This window comes from Musca domestica, unplaced genomic scaffold (genome assembly GCF_030504385.1).
Source record: "Musca domestica strain aabys unplaced genomic scaffold, Musca_domestica.polishedcontigs.V.1.1 2, whole genome shotgun sequence".
NCBI classification, from domain to species: domain Eukaryota; kingdom Metazoa; phylum Arthropoda; class Insecta; order Diptera; family Muscidae; genus Musca; species Musca domestica.
The window spans coordinates 28874188-28895817 of NW_026712249.1; the positions used below are offsets into that span (position 1 = coordinate 28874188).

Here is a 21630-nt window from a genome sequence, read left to right on the forward strand (position 1 = left end):
ATCTATAAGATTATCATAAACAAAACTCAAATCATATCTCTCACCACACATTCTAAGAGATAAGAAATTCCTTCCCCATTCTACAAAATTGAGAGATTTTTTTCCTGTTTGTTGCTCCCTACTTTGACTATTTTATTTATTTTTATCGGCGATGACAGGTTTTTTACGTCTACACGTTTTTTTTAGGTAGTCGACCAGCCCAGCCAACGACAATCAATGTTAATGAACTTGAATTTGTTTTTATTTATTTTTTTTTGGAATATCAATTTGGCTTTTGTTTTCATTTTAAAATAAGGCGAATTAAATATTTTTAAAAAAATTAATGAAGAAGAAACTCAATCAAATTTGAGACGTCTCTAAACATAAACAATATTTCCTCGTTCAATTGTTTTTCTCGTCTTTAATAGCTCTCATTACAAATGTGCCAAAGATAAGAACGAGAGAGAGAGAGAGAGAAACATGCATTGTCATCATGGTTGCATGAGACCAGCAATGGAATTAACCAATTTATATGTAAACAAGAAATGGAAAAACTACAAATTACAATCCCCTCCTCTACACCCCTTAGGTGGCATTATTTCTTACTGATCAATGCAAAATGATTAAAGAAATAAATAATCTAATCAGATAACAAATAGCTAAACACCATTAGTGTCAGAGTCAACACACATCGCTACACACACAGGCATACACACGAGCGAACGCCCACCCAACCCCAAGCACATCATGTCATGCACAAGAAATATGATTTCGAATAGTTGATATTTTCTATTCCAAAAAAAAAACAAATGCGTTAAAATACAAATCAAAAATAGTTTCAGTTTTAATTTCTGATAGTAGTGCCGCCGCCAACCGACCATTGTTGAAGTTTAAAACGAAAAAAAACAACAACATCAAAAAACGCAAGTGACAACAGCTGAGAGGCAATGTCGTCACATGTTATTGAATTTTCATAGAGTCACACATTTTGAAAGAAGAGGGGTGATAAATGAGTGTGCTTGTATGTGTTTACTTGATAAGTATCAATAACAAAAACTACAAAAACAAAAGAAGGCAACCAACAAAATAAATATACTTTGTCCGACTTTGTGTAAAGCTCCACCAGACATAAATGATGACAGAAAAGACTTAAGATAGGATTTTTTCGGGTTGACTGCTGAAGTTGTGGAGAGGCAGGGCAAAAATTCCTGTCTTTGTTTACTTTCCACAACATGACGATGGGGGCGGTGGTGTCGTATCTTTCTCATTCTGATTTGTTTACTTAAAACTCCAATGTTGCTGGGGTGCAACTTTAAGTAAAACGTATGACAATGGTGTCATCAATTCACTTTTATATCTTCACATTTGGAGAATTTGATATTTTAAGTGATAAAATTCAAAACGAAAGTTCAACAGCAACGTAAGAATTCAACTTTGTAGCAAATTTTCCCCAAATTCACTACAAAAATCCACATTTGCAATTTGTTTTTTTTTTTTTTCTTATAAAAATTTGCATTGTCAAATTTAGCTGCATGTAAAGGAAGATCCCATCTCTGATTTTTGTCCTATCCAAAATGGAGTTCCACGTCTATGGAGATCCACGTCTTCGTATTGCCCCCAATATAACGTAACCTCCCTTTATTCGGTATTTTGATAATTTTAGGGACATTATTGGCCGGAATTTTAGTGGTACCTATTACAGCGAGACCGAACTTTGCTACCTTTTTACTTCTTTAAGAGTTTTACGAATTTATGACACCCCAAAAGATGAGGACTAGTTTACACCGAGACCCAATGGGAATGACAATCTTAACACGTTTTACAAAAACCTTTTCGATTATAAATGAGGATTATGCCGTTAAACGTTTAATATTTCCATTCTTAAATAATATAAGGTTTTGGCTAAATATTTAATTACGTTTTGGTGTAAAAGTACTAAATCGAACTAGTGAGCCTTGTTGACATCTCCCAATGTATTATCATGGGTAATTTTTTTTTTTTGTTATTTTTCCAATGGAAAATGTAAAGAACTCCTTTGCGGAAACATTTGTACCTTTGGAGTGTACCGCATTACTAAGGCTGTAGCCTGTGATGCTTTCCATAAGATAGATTCCGCATCGGATTTAAAATAAATAAATAAATCCTGATAATGTGGTTTAATCCGGATAAAATGTTGTATCTAAACGTGCTATTGCAGAAGTTATTTCGATGATTCAAGAGATTTCAGTTGAAAAGGCTTTTGGGATAAAAGTAATAAATCGAACTATAGAGCCCTGTTGATTGCATTACAGTGCGTTTACATGTTAATGGATTCGGATTAAAATTTTTATATCCAATCAAGCTTTTAGCGTAAAAATACAAAATCTAACTAGTGAGCCCTGTTGACATCTCCGAATGTATTATCATGAGAAATATTTTTTGTTCCAATGCAAAATGTATAGAACGCCTTTGCGACTTTGGCGTGTAGCGCATTACGAATGTTGTAGTCTGTGATGCTTTCCGTAAGTATGTAGAATCTGCACCGGATTTAAAATAAATGAATGAATCCTGACATTGTGTTGAATCTAAATGCGCTTTTACAGAAAATATATTTCGCAGAATCAAGATATTTCAGCTGAAAAGCCTTTTGGGACAAAAGTACTAAATCGAACTAAAGATCCCTGTCGACTTGATTACATTACAGTGTGTTTATATGTTAATTGGTTAACTCTCTTAAAGTAAGTTAACCCCTCAAAAAGCTCTAATATATAGACATGGCATTAGATAGCATAGCCCATTTAGCCGATATTTCAACAGGAGAGCATTTTTTATTTACACAAAATGCTGAGATGGGTTTATTTTGACATGGTAGAAGAATACAGGTAGATGATGCATCAACGCTTGGGAACATTGATATGTCAAAATTGTCTTTTCCAATTTAAGTAGATTTTTAAATGTTTTCTTATACGACGACATTCGGAGGTTATTATAATACGCGTTTTCAACAGTTTATACAAATTTAAAAAATTTTTCATTCAACTTTTTCAATTCCCAAATTGCAGCAGTTGTGTCGATGCGTCTATCTATATTCTTCTACCATGTAGTAAGGTAGAATTTCTAATTTTTGACAAATAAAATATTTATGTTTTTGGCCATAACATGTCTTAAAAATATCTGTAATATGAAGAAAGAGCAAAACAAAAAAAAAACGAAATAAAGATGAAAACGTGATTTCGCAAACGTCAGCCAAAAAAAAAAAAAAAACGTAACACTGCAAACAAATGTTCTGCCACAATAACGTGTGGTTACATATATGTATCTCATGTCTGAGAAAGAGCAAACATATGGGTGTGTTACGTGTGGGTGTTTCCGTATAAACAGGTGTAGTTTAATAGTTAGCCAAAATAAAGCCAAGTTTTGTATAAACAGTCTCCCCCCTTTCCAACGCCCTCAAACAATGTGTTCGCACACAGCTAATGACAACAGCAGACAGTATTAGCGGGCAATGCGTTCGTTACGTACGTCACATAACGTATTGTCTACATTACGGTGCTCACCAAGAGAAAGAGAGAGAGAGAGAGCAATGTAAGATATACCGCAAAATCACATGTTTTTTGACATTGTCTCCATTTGGCACTGCTGTTCAATGTCTGCATATGAAGTGTAGTTATACAAGAAGTAGGTACTCCCTCTCCCTCGTCACACTCCGGGTTTGTTTGTTAAGTTAGGTGTTATAACTGTTGTAATGTATTGACATCTCAAAAAGGAAAGAGTAAACCAGGCATCAATGTGACTTGCGTCAAAGGGAAAGATCCACAAATCAAGTCAGGTGTAACATAAATACGTAAACATAGGGGTTTTATTTTATATAAAATCACCAAAGCGGGGCTTACATGTTTTAGGTGCAAAAAGAAAAAATGTGACAATTTTAGTTACATTTTTGGGGAGAAAATTTGATATTTTTTATTAATGGCTTGGAAAATTAGGGGTCCTTCCAAATTTTGAGAATCCTCTTGACATGAACCAAACATAAATTTATTCAAGTAGCTATCTGACATTGTGTGTGACAACTTAAGAAACAGCTGTCATGCGAAGCAGAGAGTATGTCCATTGAGAGTTATTGAAAATTGTTTCAAGTGCAGCTGTTCAGAGATCATGAAAGGTCAGGGATGGAAAACTGAACAGTGTAGTACTAGTTGTTTAGTATTTCTCTAACTAAAATCAGTAAGGAAAAGTCAAAAGTTTGGCGGAGGCCGACTATATAATACCCTACACAACTATGCATATTTAGTAAAGGTTTGTTTTTTTTTTTTTTTGGAGTAGATCATGCCGCCTATAAACATAAGATTTCAGAAGGAACTAATATATGGGAGGCATATCCAATTCTGAATCTATTTTCACTACATTTGACGAAGAATTTTTATCTTTTGTACCAAATAACATTGCTACAGATATCACTTCGAGAATGATTATATTAAAAAATATATATATAAATCGGAGCCGAGTTCCGCCAGAATTCACTCCATTTGGGCTGATATTAGCCGTTATTTGCACAACAAACCTGAAATCGGACAAAGGATATATATGGGAGCTATATTCAAATCTTAGCCGATCTCTATAAAATTTGGCAAAGGTACTTCCGAGCTCTATAAGATATCTGGTATCAAATATTATTCTTGTGGAGTGTATATTACGCATTTGAGGGACTTAAAGGCCAATTCGGATGAAACATATATATGGGTGCTAAAGCTATATCTGAACCGATTTTCTCCAACTTTGATGTACTTGCTCCGAGACTAAATTCGGTCGGATGTGCCAAAATTTAGGTCATTTGGACTGATATTGGCCATTTGGTGCACAATTAACCTGAAATCGGTTGAAGATATATATGGGAGATATGTCCAAATCTGATCCGATCTTGATACAATTTGGCAGAGGGTTTTCTTTGCTGTGTCTAATATCTGGTACCAAATATCATCCTTGTGGAGTGCATATTACGAATGTTATGGGCTTAGACACCAAATCGGATGAAAATATACACTGGTGGCCAAAACTAAAGCAACTTAAATCGCAAAGACAATAAATGTCCTGTAACTTCTACAAAAATAAACAAATCGTAATTATTTTTCCAGTTTTAAATGAGGGGTTTAATTCACTTTCAAGAAACTAAAAATAAAAATACAAAACTAAGTTTGAACGAAAAATAATATGTAGAAAACTAAAATGACCCAATTTTTGCTTGGTCAAAACTAAAGCAACTTTTGATTTTTTATTTTAAAATAATTAAATTTTGGCTAGTAGTCGATAGCATAACCAGTATTTTTGATAGCAGCTGCACACCTACGAGGCATTGAATCTATAACACGCTCAATTTGATCCTTGGGTGTGCTTTCCCAGGCACCCCGAATTCTTTAGAAAATGTTGTGCTTATTTATTTCCGAATCTCTCTTGATCTTCCTATCTACGATACTCCAAAGGCTTTCTAAGGAGTTTAGGTCAGGTGATTGTGCCGGTCATAACAAAACATGAATTTTTGACTCCCGCAACCAATATTTGACAAGTTTTGATACAAGTTTGGGATCATTGTCATGCTGAAACACACAAATCAGCCCAATATTTTACTCAGCGTAAGGGAACAACGTGATGTCCAACACATCTTTGTAAACAAACGGATCCACAACTTCCTTTATTTTATGGATAGACCCAAATCCATAGAAAGAAAAATAGCGCCACGCCATTTTTGACCCTCCCCCATGCTTCACTGTACCTTTGCAACACTGCGGCTTGAGTCCTTCATTTTTTGGTCTTCTCACCGTAAAATTTTTCACGTCTGAGCCTTTAATATTAAATATGAAATAATGTTTTTTCCATTGAGCTTGATTCCACTTAATATTATCGTTTCCGAAAGCCTTTTTGATTTTTTCAGATATAAATGGTTTTTTGATGTCTTACGGGCACGCAGACCAGCTGCCACTACTCGTCTACGCACTGATCTCGAGCTTATATCCAATGATTGCTCTCTCAACAATCCGGTTGAACTCTTAAATGGTTGTTTTTTATTTCTCTCACAATTTGTGGATCAGTATGGGCTGAAGTTCTTCACGGCCTTCATCCGTTATGGACTGTTACTACTGATCCAGTTTCAAAAAACCGACTTAGTGCACAGACATAATTATGAAATCACATAAATATTTATGAAATATTTCTCGGAAATCATTTTCTGTGATATGTTGTTTTGATAATCACTGATAATTTGCTGTTTTATTCAGGTACAGTATTTGTTTCTAGCCATTTTTAAATTTTTTTTTGGCAGTACTTAAAAAACGAAAAGAAAAACATATACTGTTGTAAAAAACTTCTCAAAAAGGATTTATGACAAGCGAAATTGTCGAAGGAAGCAAAAAGCGATAAATATCACAGTAAAAACAACTGAAATTGCAGAGGTTATATGAATGTACAACAGAGTTGCTTTTGTTTTGTCCAAGCCAAAATCGGGTTAATTGACTTTACCAAACATAATTTTTTTATATAAAAATGAATTTTGGTTTTATGTTTTAGGTTTTTAAAAAGTGAATAAAGTACCTAATTTAAAACAAGAAAAACTTTCCCATTTTCTTAATTTTATGAAAAAGTTACAGGGCATTCATTCTCCTTGTAATTTCAGTTGCTTTAGTTTTGGCCACCAGTGTATATGTGGAAGCTTTAGTTATATCTGATCTGATTTTCACCAAATTTGATGTACTTGCTTCTTGTTTGAATTCAGTCGGTTGTGCCAAAATTCAGGTCATTTGGACTGATATTGGCCATTTGGTGCACAATTAACCCGAAATCGGTTGAAGATATATATTGGAGATATGTCCAAATCTGAATCGATCTTGATACATTTTGGCAGAGGTATTTCTGGGCTGTATCTGATATCTGGTACCAAATATTATTCTTGTGGAGTGCATATTACGAATGTGAGGGACTTAAAGACCAAATCGGTTGAAAATATATATATGGGAGCTTTAGCTATACCTGAACCGATTTTCACCAAATTTGATGTACCTACTTCTTGACTAAATTCGGTAAGATGTGCCGAAATTCAGTTTATTTGGACTGATATTGGCCATTTGGTGCACAATTAACTTGAAATCGGAGGAATATATATGTGGGAGCTATATCTAAATCTGAACCGATTCTCGCCAATTTCAATAGGTTTCATCCTTAGACCAAAAAAATATTGTTTGGAAAGTTTCATCTCAATCGGATAAAAATGCAACCTGCAGCATTTTGTTCACAAGAATACAAGGACAGACGGACGGAGGAACGGATACCCAAATCCACTCGGAAATTATTCTATGAAGATCCTCAAAAATAACTATGGTTCTATCTCGCTTTCTTCTCCATGTTACAAACAAATGCCCATAGACATAATACCCTACACCACTACGTTTTGTGGGGTATAAAAAGTAGCCTATCCATATGGAGAACATCTTACAATTTCCATAATTACTCAAAAATTTAAATTATACCGTTAATATAACATTGTTTACCGTTATAACAAGCAGTTACTTGAAAAAAAACTCACCTCTTTTAATTCCTTTTTTTTTAATAAAGTAAAATTTCCCAAAAAAATAAACTGGCGTAAAATTCTGCAAAGAAAACAAAAGAACACAAAAAAAGAAAACAAAATTATAATCAATGAAAAATATTGTTTTTTTTTTTCAATAATTATTGTTGGCTGTTCCCAGATCATGTGTTAAACATGAATTAAGCAAATAAAAGGTGTACAAATTCCATCAAGAGGCATCATTAGAGGGGAAACGAGCGAGAGAGAGTACTTCTCCAAAGAGTTACCGTTTCACCGAGAAATAACAACACACAAAAATAGAAAACAAAAGTGTGAGAGCAAAAGATTGGGATCCCCAAAGAAAAGAGAGTCGTCAAGTTTCAGTTGAGTAACAAAAAGGCAAAACAATAAGAAAACATAAAAGAAATCTTCTGTGAACCCCGATATCAACACCTGGTGTCTTTTCGTCTTCTTCGTCTTCTTCTTCTTCTTTTCTGTTTTTATATCTTTTTATGTTACACTATTCCAGTTATTTGTGGCTTCATGAAGTGGCCGGCCGTTTTTGACACCATAGCAAGTAATGTTGGCCGCCGTTACTTCCGCTTATTCTACTTAATGTCTCTTTCTCTCTCACACCTTGAGCCGCACGCACATCCATGACATGGTAAGTGTGAGAGAAAGAAACTTTAGTGGTATTATTATTGAAATTTCTTTGACAATTATGCATGTGTCCCCTTTAAAAATTATGTTATTATTTTACTGCTGTTGTTGGTGTTGCGAAATAAGTTCATTGCTAAAAAAAAAATAGAAGAAATTAAAACAAAGGGGAACTTTGCAAAAACACAACCGAATGAATGGCATCATTTCAGTGAGGGGGGATTGGTGTGTGTGTGTTTGTAGGGTTATTAAACTCGCCTTGATTCTAATTGGCATGGTGAACGTCACAGACATGGGGGTATGTTTACTCTCTCGGCTATGTTTCACAGGGGGCAATTGTTTTTAGGAATAAAAAACAAGAATCAGGAATTAAAAATAACGGAAATCACTCTCGATCTCCAAAGAACATGGATTCTCCTTCAAGGGGATTTGGGAGAATTCACAATACAGACCTACCACAATGGTGTAATGGAAATGAGTTTATTTGAAAGCATTTTTGGTTGGAAAATTTGTTTTGCAAATAGCGAAATATTTGAAAGCAGGGTGAGCCCATACAAAATGTTTACATCTTTATTAGTCCATAAACAAAAAAAAAAAAATTAAAAAACGCTAAAAATTACGATATTGAAGAAAAGTGAGATAGATAAGAAGGTAGTGGAATTAATTAATTGTAACTTATTCTTCAGTCCTCCTTCCTCAACTCAAAAAACTCAATTTTCTATCCGAGAAACTTAATTGCAATGAATTGGGGATCATGGTTTAAATTTATTGCTCTATTCCAGATCTTGGCGAGAATCTACTATTTTTGCAATTTTTTTTCTAGTTTCATAAAGGGAAAATCGGCTTCCATAGTTAAAACTTTTACATTGATAGGTTGAGTCTTTTCTACATAAAATATTTTTTTTCGGAAAATTATGAAATTATGAAAGAAAAAAAAACCAGCAGCCAAAATGTCCATTCACAGAGAAATAAAAAAGAAAATTACATTCAAAATGACAAAATTGTTTTTGGTCGATTTTTTTCAATTAATTTTTTGGTCGAATTTTTTTCAATTTGTTTTTTGGTCGAAATGTTTTTTCCGGCAAATACCGAACCTTTTATTTAAGAAAAAAGGCAGCTGGACATCTTTTTCAGTGGTAAAAGTAGCTTAAAAAAACAAAAAAAAATTGGTCGGATTTTTTTACTTTTAAAAGAAACAAATTTTTTTTTTTTTTTTGCAAAACCTTAATCACTTAAAAGGTATGAGTAGATATGTTATAAAATTTGCATTGAAAGCTTTTGACAGCTTCAAGATATAAAAAAATGGTCGGATTTTTGTTGTAAAAAAAGAATTCTTATTTAAAAAAAAAATTAAAGAAAATTTTTGGTCGGAGTTTGTTTTTTATCATTGCTTGCAAATTTTTGGAAAGTGAATTATCTATTAACAAATTAAAAAAATTAAAAAATGCAAATTTAAACTGACGAAACGATTTTATTTGTTGTTGCAATTTTTCCCCATGTTAAAAAATTACAGAAGAACTACTGGAAATGTTTTCATTTTGAATTCAGCTTTTGACCTATTAAAAAAAAAATCAGACATTTATGGTTATATTTTTTTTAAAAAATGTAAATAAAAATAAAATACTTGAAATTTGATTTCGGCTTTTGGCAACTCCAAAATATTTTAAGAAATTTTTGGTCGAATTTCTTTTGTTTTTTTGTAAATTTTTCCCATGTTAAAATTAACAGAAGAGCTACTGGATATGGTTTTATTTTGAATTCAGCTTTTGAGCGATTCAAAAAAAATTAAAGACATTTTTGGTCGGATTTTTTTTTTCATTTTTTTTTTTCTATTAACAGAAAATCATAATATAGACTTCTCGAAATGTAATTTTTCCTATAATCAAAAAAAAAATGACTACTTGAAATACTTGAAATTTATTTTCGGCTTTGGTCCGCTCCCCAAAAAGTCAAAAAATTTTTGGTCGGTTTTTTGGTAGGAATTTTTTTCTTATTTTTATTTTGATCTCAAATTTTGCCCGTTTGAAGAAATTTTTAGGTCTATTTTTTTTTATTTGGAAAGAAAATTATTTTTTTATTTTATTCGGAAAATGAATGGATCAAGAAAAATTTAGTGCATTAAAAATGTTCCATTTCATTCGTGCTCTAATGTGAACATCCTATAAGACATTGAATTCTTCGTAGGAACTATCCTGTAGATCTAGAGAAACGAAGGTAAACAACTGTCAACATCTTTAGCAAAAGGTTATTGTACCCTTCTCCATTCTCTATTTTACCCACCCCAATACAGCACAATACAACACAATAAAGCCAATTAATCACATTATAAAGTAAATAGTTTTATCTGTGATTCTTCTTGATCCCTCTTTTCTTACGAAACATTTACACTTCCAAAAAAAAAACTTATTTATATTCATAGAAAACCCCAAGGTTTGAATGACAACTTTAAACAGAGAGAGAGTGAGAGGGAGTGTGTGTACGTCGTTCATGGTCCGTTATTGGTGTATAGAGAGTGAGAGTGATTGAGTTGCCTTAACAAAAAAGAGAAATTAAATTAAATGAATGAATGGATGATGGAAAGAGACTAGACATCCATCCCCAACAACAATAACAATTCATCATCACAACAACAACACAAATGAATGTGAAATGTGTACTGCTGCTGCCGCTGTGTGATGATGACCTTGAATTTGGACAATAACATTGGGCTTCGTGTCGGTCGGTCGGATGGCTGCCCTCATAGACGAGACAAACAGACAGACAGCCAGCCAGCCAGCATCCAAGAAAAGACGTGTTGCCACCAACACATCTGTGGCTGCGTAAAGTAGACATCTTTGTTTGTTGAGGAGCAAAGTTAAATAACCTTTTTGGATGAATTATTTTCCAAAACACAAAACGAAACAAAATTTTATCTCTAAAGGACATTGCCCTACCTTCAATTTATATATGGCTTTAACATGCGTTCCCATTTTTTTTTCATATTTTTTTTTATTTTTGGAATAAAATGTTGAACTCTCAAAGTTGTACGAAACATAAAAAGGATATTCAACTGTAATTTGAGAGGTCATGTCTGGCCGCAATACATTAGCAGAGAGAAAAGAAAAAAAGGATATTTCTTTATTCGATAACGAACATGCACATGTACCACCGGCAGGCAGGCCAGTCACATACTGGCAAAGGCGTGTGGCAGCTGATGTGCGTATTAGTTTCCCTATACGAAGACGGTGTTGTGGAGTATCACCATTCTTCTGACGGGATAAAAGGATGCTTTGTTTTAAACAGCTGTTCGTTTTTGGGGATTATCCTCTTCAAAAAAGAAAAACATGAAATAAACCTGTTTCGTGATAGACATGTGTCTCTGTGGGAAATAAAATTCATTGATCTGTAATAAAAGGCAATGGGAAAATGGTTGTAAAGGAAAAAACCAAAAACATTTTTGAATTTTTTTAGAATCCTTTTAATAAAGTAAACATCTAAACTAGATTACACCCTAATTAAAAATAAGAAACGCCTTATTTACTTAGTAAGTTTTTTCGGGAGATTAATAAAAAATTCTGTATAGTTTGAACGTACTATAAGAAAGCAACCACAAGCAGCTAATCGCTTGGTACAAAACCAATCTATTTAGCCCTACTATGCCCCATTTCAAAGACAGGTCTTTGTAGTTGAGTTCCAAAACGACGCTAATGAACCCTATTTTACTGCAATCAAGGAATCTATGTTATTTGACACATATTTAACAAGTAAAGAAAGCATAAAATCCGGACGAAGCCGACTTTATGATACCCTACACCCCTTTACATATTTAGTAGAGCTATATATAACAAATAAAAAGTAAAAAATTTAACAGATCGGATGAGCAGTAATATGGGAGCTATAGCTATATCTAAACCGATTTTCAACAAATTTGACATAATTGTCTCTAGACTCAATTTAGTCGTAAGTGTCAAATTCCATTTCATTTGGGCTAATATTACACGTTCGGTACACAATAAAAGGCAAATCGGACGAAGATATATACTATATATATCCAAGAGATATATCCAAATCTGAACCGAACTCTATAAAATTTAGCAGAGGTATATCTGAGCTATATTTGATCATTTTCCCCAAATATCGTTGTTACAGAATGCATATTACGGCTGCGGAGGACGAAAAAAAACAAATCGGATGAACAATATATATGGGAGCTATAGCTATATCTGAACCGATTTCGATCAAATTTGGCACACCTATTTCCAGCTTTAATTTGGTCGTATATGCAAAATTCCATCCCATTTGGGCAAATATTACACGTTTGGTGCACAATAACAGGCAAATCGGACGAAGATATATATGGGAGGTACATCTAAATTTTGACCGATTATCTGCAAAGTCAATAGCGGAGGTGGTCCGTCCTTAGGTCAAACAAATTATTTGTGCAAAATTTCATCTCGGTCGGAAAATAAATGCGACCTGTACTTTGTTTACAAAAATAGATGGGCCGCCACAGGGGCGTACGGACATAAATCTACTTGAAATGTGATTCTATGCAGATCTTCACAAGCTACTATGGGTCTAACTCGTTTCCTTTTGCCTGTTACAAACAAATGCACAAAGACATAATACTCTGACCACCATGTGGTCTAGGGTATAAAAACATTTATTTTGTTATTGAAAAATTTAATTAAAAGCCAAAAATTATGAAAATCGAAATAAACTTAGAATTTTCACCAATTATGTAGGTAATAACGGTTAGAATACAAAACCAAACTAGTTAGCCCTATGGCGCTAATTGAAGCACAAATCGAATCTAGTGATCCCTACTTCACTGAAATCATCTAAATAACGTAGTTTAATGTGTAAATCCTTACATTTTATTCTAATTCTGTGTATTTAATTAAAAATTCGTATAATTTCATAGTTTATTCGCAAAAAATTCGTTTAGAAGTTATCAAAATCAATAAAAAATATGTGAAATTAAGTGCAGTGCGAAATCAACCCCAATTCAATGAAGATAGGTTTTCTGATAATATATGCAATATTATTAATTATTTAGACAAGCACTTGATTTCAATTATACTTCAAATAAATTACGATTTTTTTCTAATCGTATCGGTGTAAATCATTCTTTTCTTTCTGGCATCGTAGTGAGAGTGAATCATCCATATAATATTTATTGTGGGTATAGGTCGGTCATAAAATGGCATTAGTGTGTGAATTCCCCTTTTCTACTTGTTGGTATTTGGTGATTACCTCCCCCTCTATGTATGTCGCTATATATATCAAGTCTGATCTAGCAACTCGATCCTTTTGCAATAAAATTTCCAAACACTTCCCAAAACAAAGTTATTAGTATTTTCCCACCTTTCTTTTCGCACAGCATATAAAGAAACCCAGAAAAAAGAGACAAAAAAAAACAAAATTTAACAAAATGATGAATACCTCCTATGAACATAAGGAAACAAAACAAAGAAACATTTATGGATAACAAAACAAAGGCGCACAACAAAATACAGTAATAATAGTGGGGTCGTTCTCATTCGTCCAGTCTCTCTATCTCTCTCTCCCTCTCACATATTTTGATGTTATTCGAGAAACGTGAGCGGAAATGCATTATTGTTGTATGTTTTTTTTTTTTGTTTTTTTTTTGTAGGTGTATATATTTTAAATGAATTGGATGTGGACATGCATAAATAGTGCTGATAAACAAAAAATATTTAAAAATGAATCATATGTTGGATGTGGATATCTACATTTGTGTGTTACACAGACAGACGGTTGGATGGGGTAGATATCCCAGCATACGTATGTATATATGTGTGTGTATATATTTTAAAAGAGTCAGGACTAAAAATAGACTGTATTACTGACTGTATCTCATTACACGTTCAGTACTGACAGACAAAAACAATTGTTCATTTTCTTGTTGGGTTTTGTTTTTTTTTTTTTTTTTCTCAAATGGGTTAATAAAGTTGAGAGAAAAAAATAATTGAGAATAGAGTCAGAATATTATTTTAATGCACAAATCATAAATTTTTTCTCTCTAGGAAATGTGTGAGAGTTCTTTTCCCCATTGATTTGATTGAAATAAAGTTGCTATTGCTTTGTAGTCAAGAAGAGAGGAAAATATAATAATTAAATAGGTTGTTAGTGAGAATTATATGATGAGATAATGACAATTGAATGACTTATTAAAAAATATTTTTTTGTTAAGTCATGATATTTTCCTGCTTGCCCTTTATGCAGGGATGGGAAGTTTAAATAAAATGTCGATTAGATTGTGATGTCATGTTTTGCCCTATATACAGTTAGAATAAGTTTTGAATTACACATAAGCTTAAAATCATAACTTTCAAGTGGTGTTTGCATTCACAACGAAATGGTAACACAACGTTTATGTTAGTTTTACCTCTTCTTCTGAATGAATTCGAAAAAGTGTAATTGTTTTACGAGAATTTTTACTGTGATCGGGTGAATTTCATTTGTAATTGGAATTGTTTTGCTTGTAATTCGTTTGAATAGAATATTGATTCGATTGCGATATCCACATACAGCCACAGAATGGAAGCTTTGGATTACATTAAATAGTGTTTACATTCACAGCAAAATGGTAACCAGGAATGGAAAGTTTAAATGACTAAAGCAACTAAACTCAACATTTGAGAGACGTACAGGGTGAGAGAAAAAAGGGTAACCAACTTCAGACTGCTGACATTTCTAAGCCAATCGTCCGACAGTGGCATATTCCAGTGACAGCTCATTTGAGCATTTTGAGTAACATTCGAGCAGCGTGTGACGGTTTCATTGGCCGTTTGAAGGCCATAATTCGTGCCAAAGGCAACCAATTCGAACAAATCTAAACGTATTCTAAAATTTGATGCTATTTCCGACATTTTTTGATTTCATTCAAAAAAATTTAAAAAATATTGTAAGAATTATGGCGTTTGACTTTGTTGCAGTTTTTTTTTTATCTCACCCTTTAGGTATGCGTTTAAATAGAGCATCCATATAACGCTACCCCGAGATATTCGGTATTTCCAGGATTTTCACGATATTATTCACCGAAAGTGTGTCAAATTTCGTATTTGAAGTTCGTACTGGGTTCCTTCAAAAGGGTTGAGGAGGGTATTTAAAGTTCGGCCTGACCGGTTAAGCGATAATTTGAGAATTGCATTTGAATATCCTAACATCATTTCAATTGGAATTTCATTTGTAATTCGATGATTTGATCCATAAATTTCATATAAAATTCGAATTAATTCAAATAATTCAAAATTATTTATTCGAATTACTCCAGCATCCAATTACAGTTTCGAATTTTAAATGGAAAATTTAAATTACAAATAATATGGAATAAAATAAACCAAATTACCAATTCTCGAATTATAATTGAAAAGTTTGGAAATACAAAAAAAAATCGGAAAATACAAAATACCTGTTCAAGTACAAGTTTAGAGTTCACTCCTTTTGATGTGACATTGTAGTTTCTACTGTTTTATTAAATATTTTAAATTATTTATACCTTTATGCCCTTCTACCATTCAAATAATTGGTAGTAGGGGATCGAAAACATGTGAGCTTTTTTTTAGTTTTATTTTAAAACATCAAGTGGAATATCAAAACAAACCAAAACACGTGTGGTGTCACTTGGCAACGACGATCAACACAAGAGATAGGCGGATAGGCAAACTGGAAACACATGTTTGGCAAATTCATAAACAATTGATAGTAACAAATGCCGATTGGAATTTGATATTACTTCTGTTTGTCGCACGCAACAGCAACAACAAAGCCACAGTCAAAAAAACACTCGAAATAAATTTAAAAAATATATGCTCTAAATATCTTTTAGTCTGTGCGTTTGAAATTATTGTTTTACAATAAAAGCAAAAAAAAGATACTATTTTAAATTTTTTATTCCCCCCCCTCCCCAAGTGGCTGGGCGGGTTGTTGGTTGTTTTCTCGCCTATTTAATGTAAAAAACGTGGAAAAACAAATCAATTATAACTCAATTTAATAAGTGGCCGCATACCCTAACACATTGAACGACGATGGAACGCCACCGTTGTGTTCTATGTCATTGAATTTTATGGGTCATTAATGACGACAGACAGCAGCAACAGCAGCAGGCCATACTAGAGAGTAGAAGAATAGAGACAAATACCTGTAATGAATATATAAATAAGGTGTGTGCGTGCGTGTGTGCATTTGTTGGAGAGCTTAAAAGAGAAGGAGTGTGAGTGAGCTTTGACTATGGTTTGCATTGATGGTTGGTTGGTTAAGTATGTATGGGGCATGAATATGCACAACATGTAATGATTTGTTGTCTTTTTTTTATTATTGTTGTTATTGTTGCTGCAGTTACACCTATTTCCGGTTTTTATATGTGAAGAATTTGCACGTGTGTGTCATTTTAGTACTTCGGTGTCAAATGGATCAATGTATAGGGTACACTTGATCGAAATTTTACCAATGGCAATTTCTTTGCATTTGAAGTACACCAAATGCTATAAAAAGCTAATTACGCTATGTTTATGATGTCATAAAGTGCGTGCATGATTCATCTGATAACAATGTGATTTTATGTGTGGTTGGTTGATGATAATTGATAAAAAAAACGGTAACGTCGGGCGGGCCTAACTTTATCCCTACCCTACACCACTTTGCATATATAGTAGAGCTTCACATAACAAATAAAACTTTTTTATAGGGGAAGTTGTGAGAATTAAAACATATCAACTATGATTGCAGATATAATTTAAAGTCCAGAGGAACTAATATATGAGAAGAATATCCTCCTCTGAAACAATTTCTACTAAATTTGTCGAGACATTTGTTGCTTTTCAATTTGGTGCACAATTAAGTTTAAATCGGATAAAGATATATATGGGAGCTATATCCTAATCTGAACCGATCTCCATAAAATTTAGCAAAGGTATGGTGGTATGTTGTCTGTACAGCGTTTAAAAGTCCATTATAATTTCATGGTAGATCAATTATCACAGTTATCACAGTCAATTATCACAGTTTTAATGAAAGAGTCGAACTTTTAATCCCCTCCACCTTAGGGTAAAGGTACCGCTATATGGGGCTATAGAAAAACGTGAACCTATACATACAATGTTTCGTCAACGGAGCTAGAACCCATTAGGACACACAAGTACCAATTTTTAGACAAATCCACGAAGAATTGTGTAAAAAATCATCAAAATACCGAATATCTGGAGGTACCGTTATATGGGAGATATACCAAAACGTGGACCTATACATACAATATTTCGCCGCCGCAACCAGAACCAATTATGACCTACAAATATCAATTTTCAGACAAATCCATGAAAAAATATGGCAAAATCATCAAAATACCGAATATCGGGAGGTACCGTTATATGGGGACTATACCAAAACGTGGACCGATATATCAATACCAACCATCCTAGATACAATACAAATTGTTTGGCTAAAATTTGACGCTCTACGTCAAATAATGTTGGCTGTATCGTGATTTCAACAGACAGACATCGTTAGAATTTTATGCTGATTATGTATATATATAATTTAAGAGGTCTTCGACAAATATTTAAGGATGTTACAAACGGAATGACAAAGTTAATATACCCTCCTTTCCAAGGTGGAGGGTATAAAAAAGCTGTTGATATGTTTAACAAAGTAGGGTACACTTGTTCGATTTCACAGCATTCATGTCCTAGATAAATATTAGGGCCCTCTAGATCGATTTAATTCAGATTGCAGTAGGGTAGTTTTAATGTTTTTTTTAAAAGGATGTGTGGTGAGATATGTCTAACAGGGTAGGTTACACTAGTTCGATTTGTTGTGGCAGAGTCTACGCTAGAAGCTGAAACAGCTGTTTTGCAAGAACAAGAAGTTTAGCATCCCATTAGAAAAACTCAAATAAACTTTTGCCAAAATGTTTTTATGTTTTACGAAAAATATTTCGATAAACCTATAAATTGCGCATTTCTGGAAAAAAAGAGAAGAAATTATATTTTGTGTTTTTTTTTTTTTGTAATGTTTTTGCGATGACATACTTTACACAACGCCGAAGCAAAAAAAAAAGGAGAAAAATACTCAAATCTGTAATGTTTTGTTCTTTCTTCCGTTATTTTCCTTTTTTCTGGACTAATACACAAAACACAAATTACATTTAACTATTTGCTCATTTGGTTACGCTCTTTCTTTCGCATGGCCACACACACACTCATTTGTACCGACATCATGTAGCATGGATGATGAAATAAATACAAATAGTTGTTTTTTTTTTACTTTTTGAAAAACAAATCACTAGAGAAATGAAAATAAGATGATAAATATAGAAGAAGTAGTTGAAAAACAAAATGCTAACGAAAAGAACAAACAACAGAGAAAGAAGAGAAGAAGAAAAAGATCAACAATATCATTGAAGAAAATTGAATGAACGCAGCAACAATACCGCTACAAATGAGTAGTGGAAGTATTGAGAAAGGCCATAACATCGGCAAGAGCAAAAAAACACAACAACAACGCAAATATAAACAAAAACATGAAGAAAGTAAAAGTTTGTGAGTTTAATATGCGGAATTTTTTTCACCAGATCTGAATTTTACCAATTTTTCATTGATGAACAAAAAGTGGGCAGATACCTTTGGTGTGGGGAAGAAAGTTTAAATGGCGGCGGAATTGTATTTGGATCAAATATTCTTTAAAACAATACAAGTACATTTATTTAGTTTTTGTAAAAGATGTATATTTATACCCTACACCACATAGTGATAAGGGTATTCTGTGTTTGCGGGGAGAAGGAAGCGAGATAGACCCATAGTAACTTTTGAGGATCTTCATGGAATCATTTTCTGAGTCAATTTATGCATTTCTGTCCGTCCATCCGTCTGTCCACGTATTCTTGCGAACAGAATGGAGGTCACATTTATTATCCGATTGAGATGAAATTTGCCAAACAATATTTGTTTGGTCCAAGGACAACCCCGATTTAAAAGTTGTGAGAAAGTTCAAATTTTGGATATAGCTCCCATATATATCTTCAACGGATTTCGGGTTAATTGTGCACTAAATGACCAATATCAGTCCAAATGACCTGAATTTTGACACATCCGACCGAATTCAGTCAGGAAGCGAGTCGAGACCTGCGCCACAGTGGCTGAAAATTGGCTGAACATATCGCAATATTCCATTCTGCAAATTTTGAAAAAATGAGCTCAGGGTAAAGCCATTGAAATTCCAAAAAGTGCAAAAACTTACACCGCAACAGAAAGAAAATAGACTCAAAAGAGCTAAAGAGTTGCTTCGCTTGGCCGAAAATGGTGAACTGCCGAAGAATTTGGTTTTCTCCGATGAGAAATCATTCGTTGTCCAGCAGCGGTTTGTAAACAAACCAATTGATCGTGTTTACTTGCCAAAGAGGTCAGCCGGCAATGTTATTTGGAACTAGAGGTACAAAAGCGCCTCCGTCAAATTTGTTGAAAATCGATTCAGAATTTGGGATATAGTTCCCAAATTATGACTATTCAAAAAAGTCATTCCCTTTTTCTCTACGATAACCGATTTTCCCTTTATGATATCGGAAAAAATTGCAAAATCAGTAGATTCTTGCAGGTTCTGGAACAGACCATATTAGTCGTTTTTGCATTAGTTTTCCATCTCTGCCAAGTTTAATATGTCAATTTTTTTTCCATTTCCCTCTTTTCTTTCTCCCACTGAGACTTGGTGATGGTAAACTAGCCTAATGTAAATGGAGACTAAGAATTAAAACCAATTGGTATTTCTTTTAATTTTTCACCAAAGAAAACAACCAGAAAAAATAAATACCACAATATTTAATAAAACAAAATAAATTTCTATCAGCAGACAGACGATGACTACGACAATTTAGCAAGAAGTAATGTGACTACACAATAAACAAAACACGAAGTTTATCATGACGACGACGACGACAACACAAGACCACAACGCCGACAGCACAGTCAAGTCAGTAATGGAGAGTGAGTACATGAGAACTCAAGCACATCAGTAATTTCCCCCCAATCAATGACGAGAGGCCGAGAGACATGTACCGTAATGTAAAAAAAAAAAACAAAAACAGATAATGAAGTAAAACAAAATTATACTCTCTCCTGTTATTTCGCTCTCTCTATCTCTCACACACAACAAAGCCAAAGCAAAAGTCATGTGTTGGAAATAAAAATAAAAGGCGGCCCGTTTTTGTGCTGCTTAACCATGGGATGAGTTCATATTGAACAAAAACAAACAAGAATATGCACAGCAATCGATATGAGCAGAAGAAGAATACTCTATCGAATGTATAATACACATGTAAATATGTATAGTATATACACGTGCGAGTGTGTGTATTATGTTAACTACTGTGTGTATAATAATAAATATTCAAATCGATTATTGGTTTAATTGATTAGTGTACTTGGCGAAATAAAAGAAGAAATAAGAAGAAAAAAATACAACAATTAAAACATGATAATTATGAAGGCATGCATGTGTGTGTGTGTATGAATTAGCAGCATGGCTTGGGTGGTGTTTTAATTCTCAATCCAAAAAGAAGAGTAAATTATTCACCTATTTCCAATTTTTTTTTTTTTTGTTAAAATTAATAACTTTTAATTATTTAAATAAATGTTTCGTTACATTGTGTAAGTGGGTGTGAAGTGCGAGGTCATGGAAGTGGGAGGTTCCATCATAAAAAATTTATGCGGACATGGGGAAAATCGTATATTTTGCATAGACATGGTGGTGGTGGTAGGTGGTCGCGGTCACATGCGAAGTAGGGGAGTATACATTTTTAGAGCTGCATTGTCAATTTTGTAAGTGTCAAATGTTGGTGTTTGTTTTGGGAATTAAACATGTGTAAATAGGTGGGTGGGTAAACTCGACTTCTTTTCGATATTTTTCGATGATTATATCAATGAATTTCTTTTGTACAAATTACTAAATTCTACGTAGGCATTTTGAGCGGACCTTCGTTCCGTAAGAGTGAAAATAGAATTTTCCACGAAAACCCCAATATTCAGACAAGGGAAGTTTTATGAGGTGAAAAATTCACTGCGAACAGAATACCATTTCGTCACTACGATTTTCTAGGCAAAGGACATTTTTTCAAAGTCCCTTTGGATCAAAAAAGAGCCATCTCAGATCCAATATAACACCAAAATGCATTGAAAATGTCCATTCCGATAAAACTCTGCTCTCTCTGAACCAGAGTTATTCACAAAGAAACTCCCTTGAAATCCCAGAAATTTCTTTATAGAATTTCCCTAGTTTTAATTCTATAATTACATCACTAATTGAAATCAGCAACAACAATTTGAAAAAAAAAAGAAGGGAAACGACCACCACAAAAAGATGACTTTGCAAGTGAAATATAGGTACGAACAAAAAAAATTATTCGTTTCGTACTCAAAAAAAAACGTTTTTTTCTTTGTCGCGTTTTATTCCCTATACAACAGCCAGTCAGC

At 33.4% G+C, this 21630-nt stretch overlaps 1 protein-coding gene across 3 annotated transcripts in view; it reads right to left on the reverse strand.

Moving 5' to 3' along the window:
• The window catches only part of LOC101900486 (putative uncharacterized protein DDB_G0281251), a 56491-nt gene that overhangs the window by 26118 nt on the left and 8743 nt on the right, over window positions 1-21630 (reverse strand). For all 3 annotated transcript variants that reach the window (XM_059122037.1, XM_059122035.1, XM_059122036.1), the window contains exon 3: window positions 7529-7592. The gene's annotated coding sequence lies outside the window, so the exon portion shown is untranslated. The remainder of the gene's footprint in view (window positions 1-7528; window positions 7593-21630) is intronic.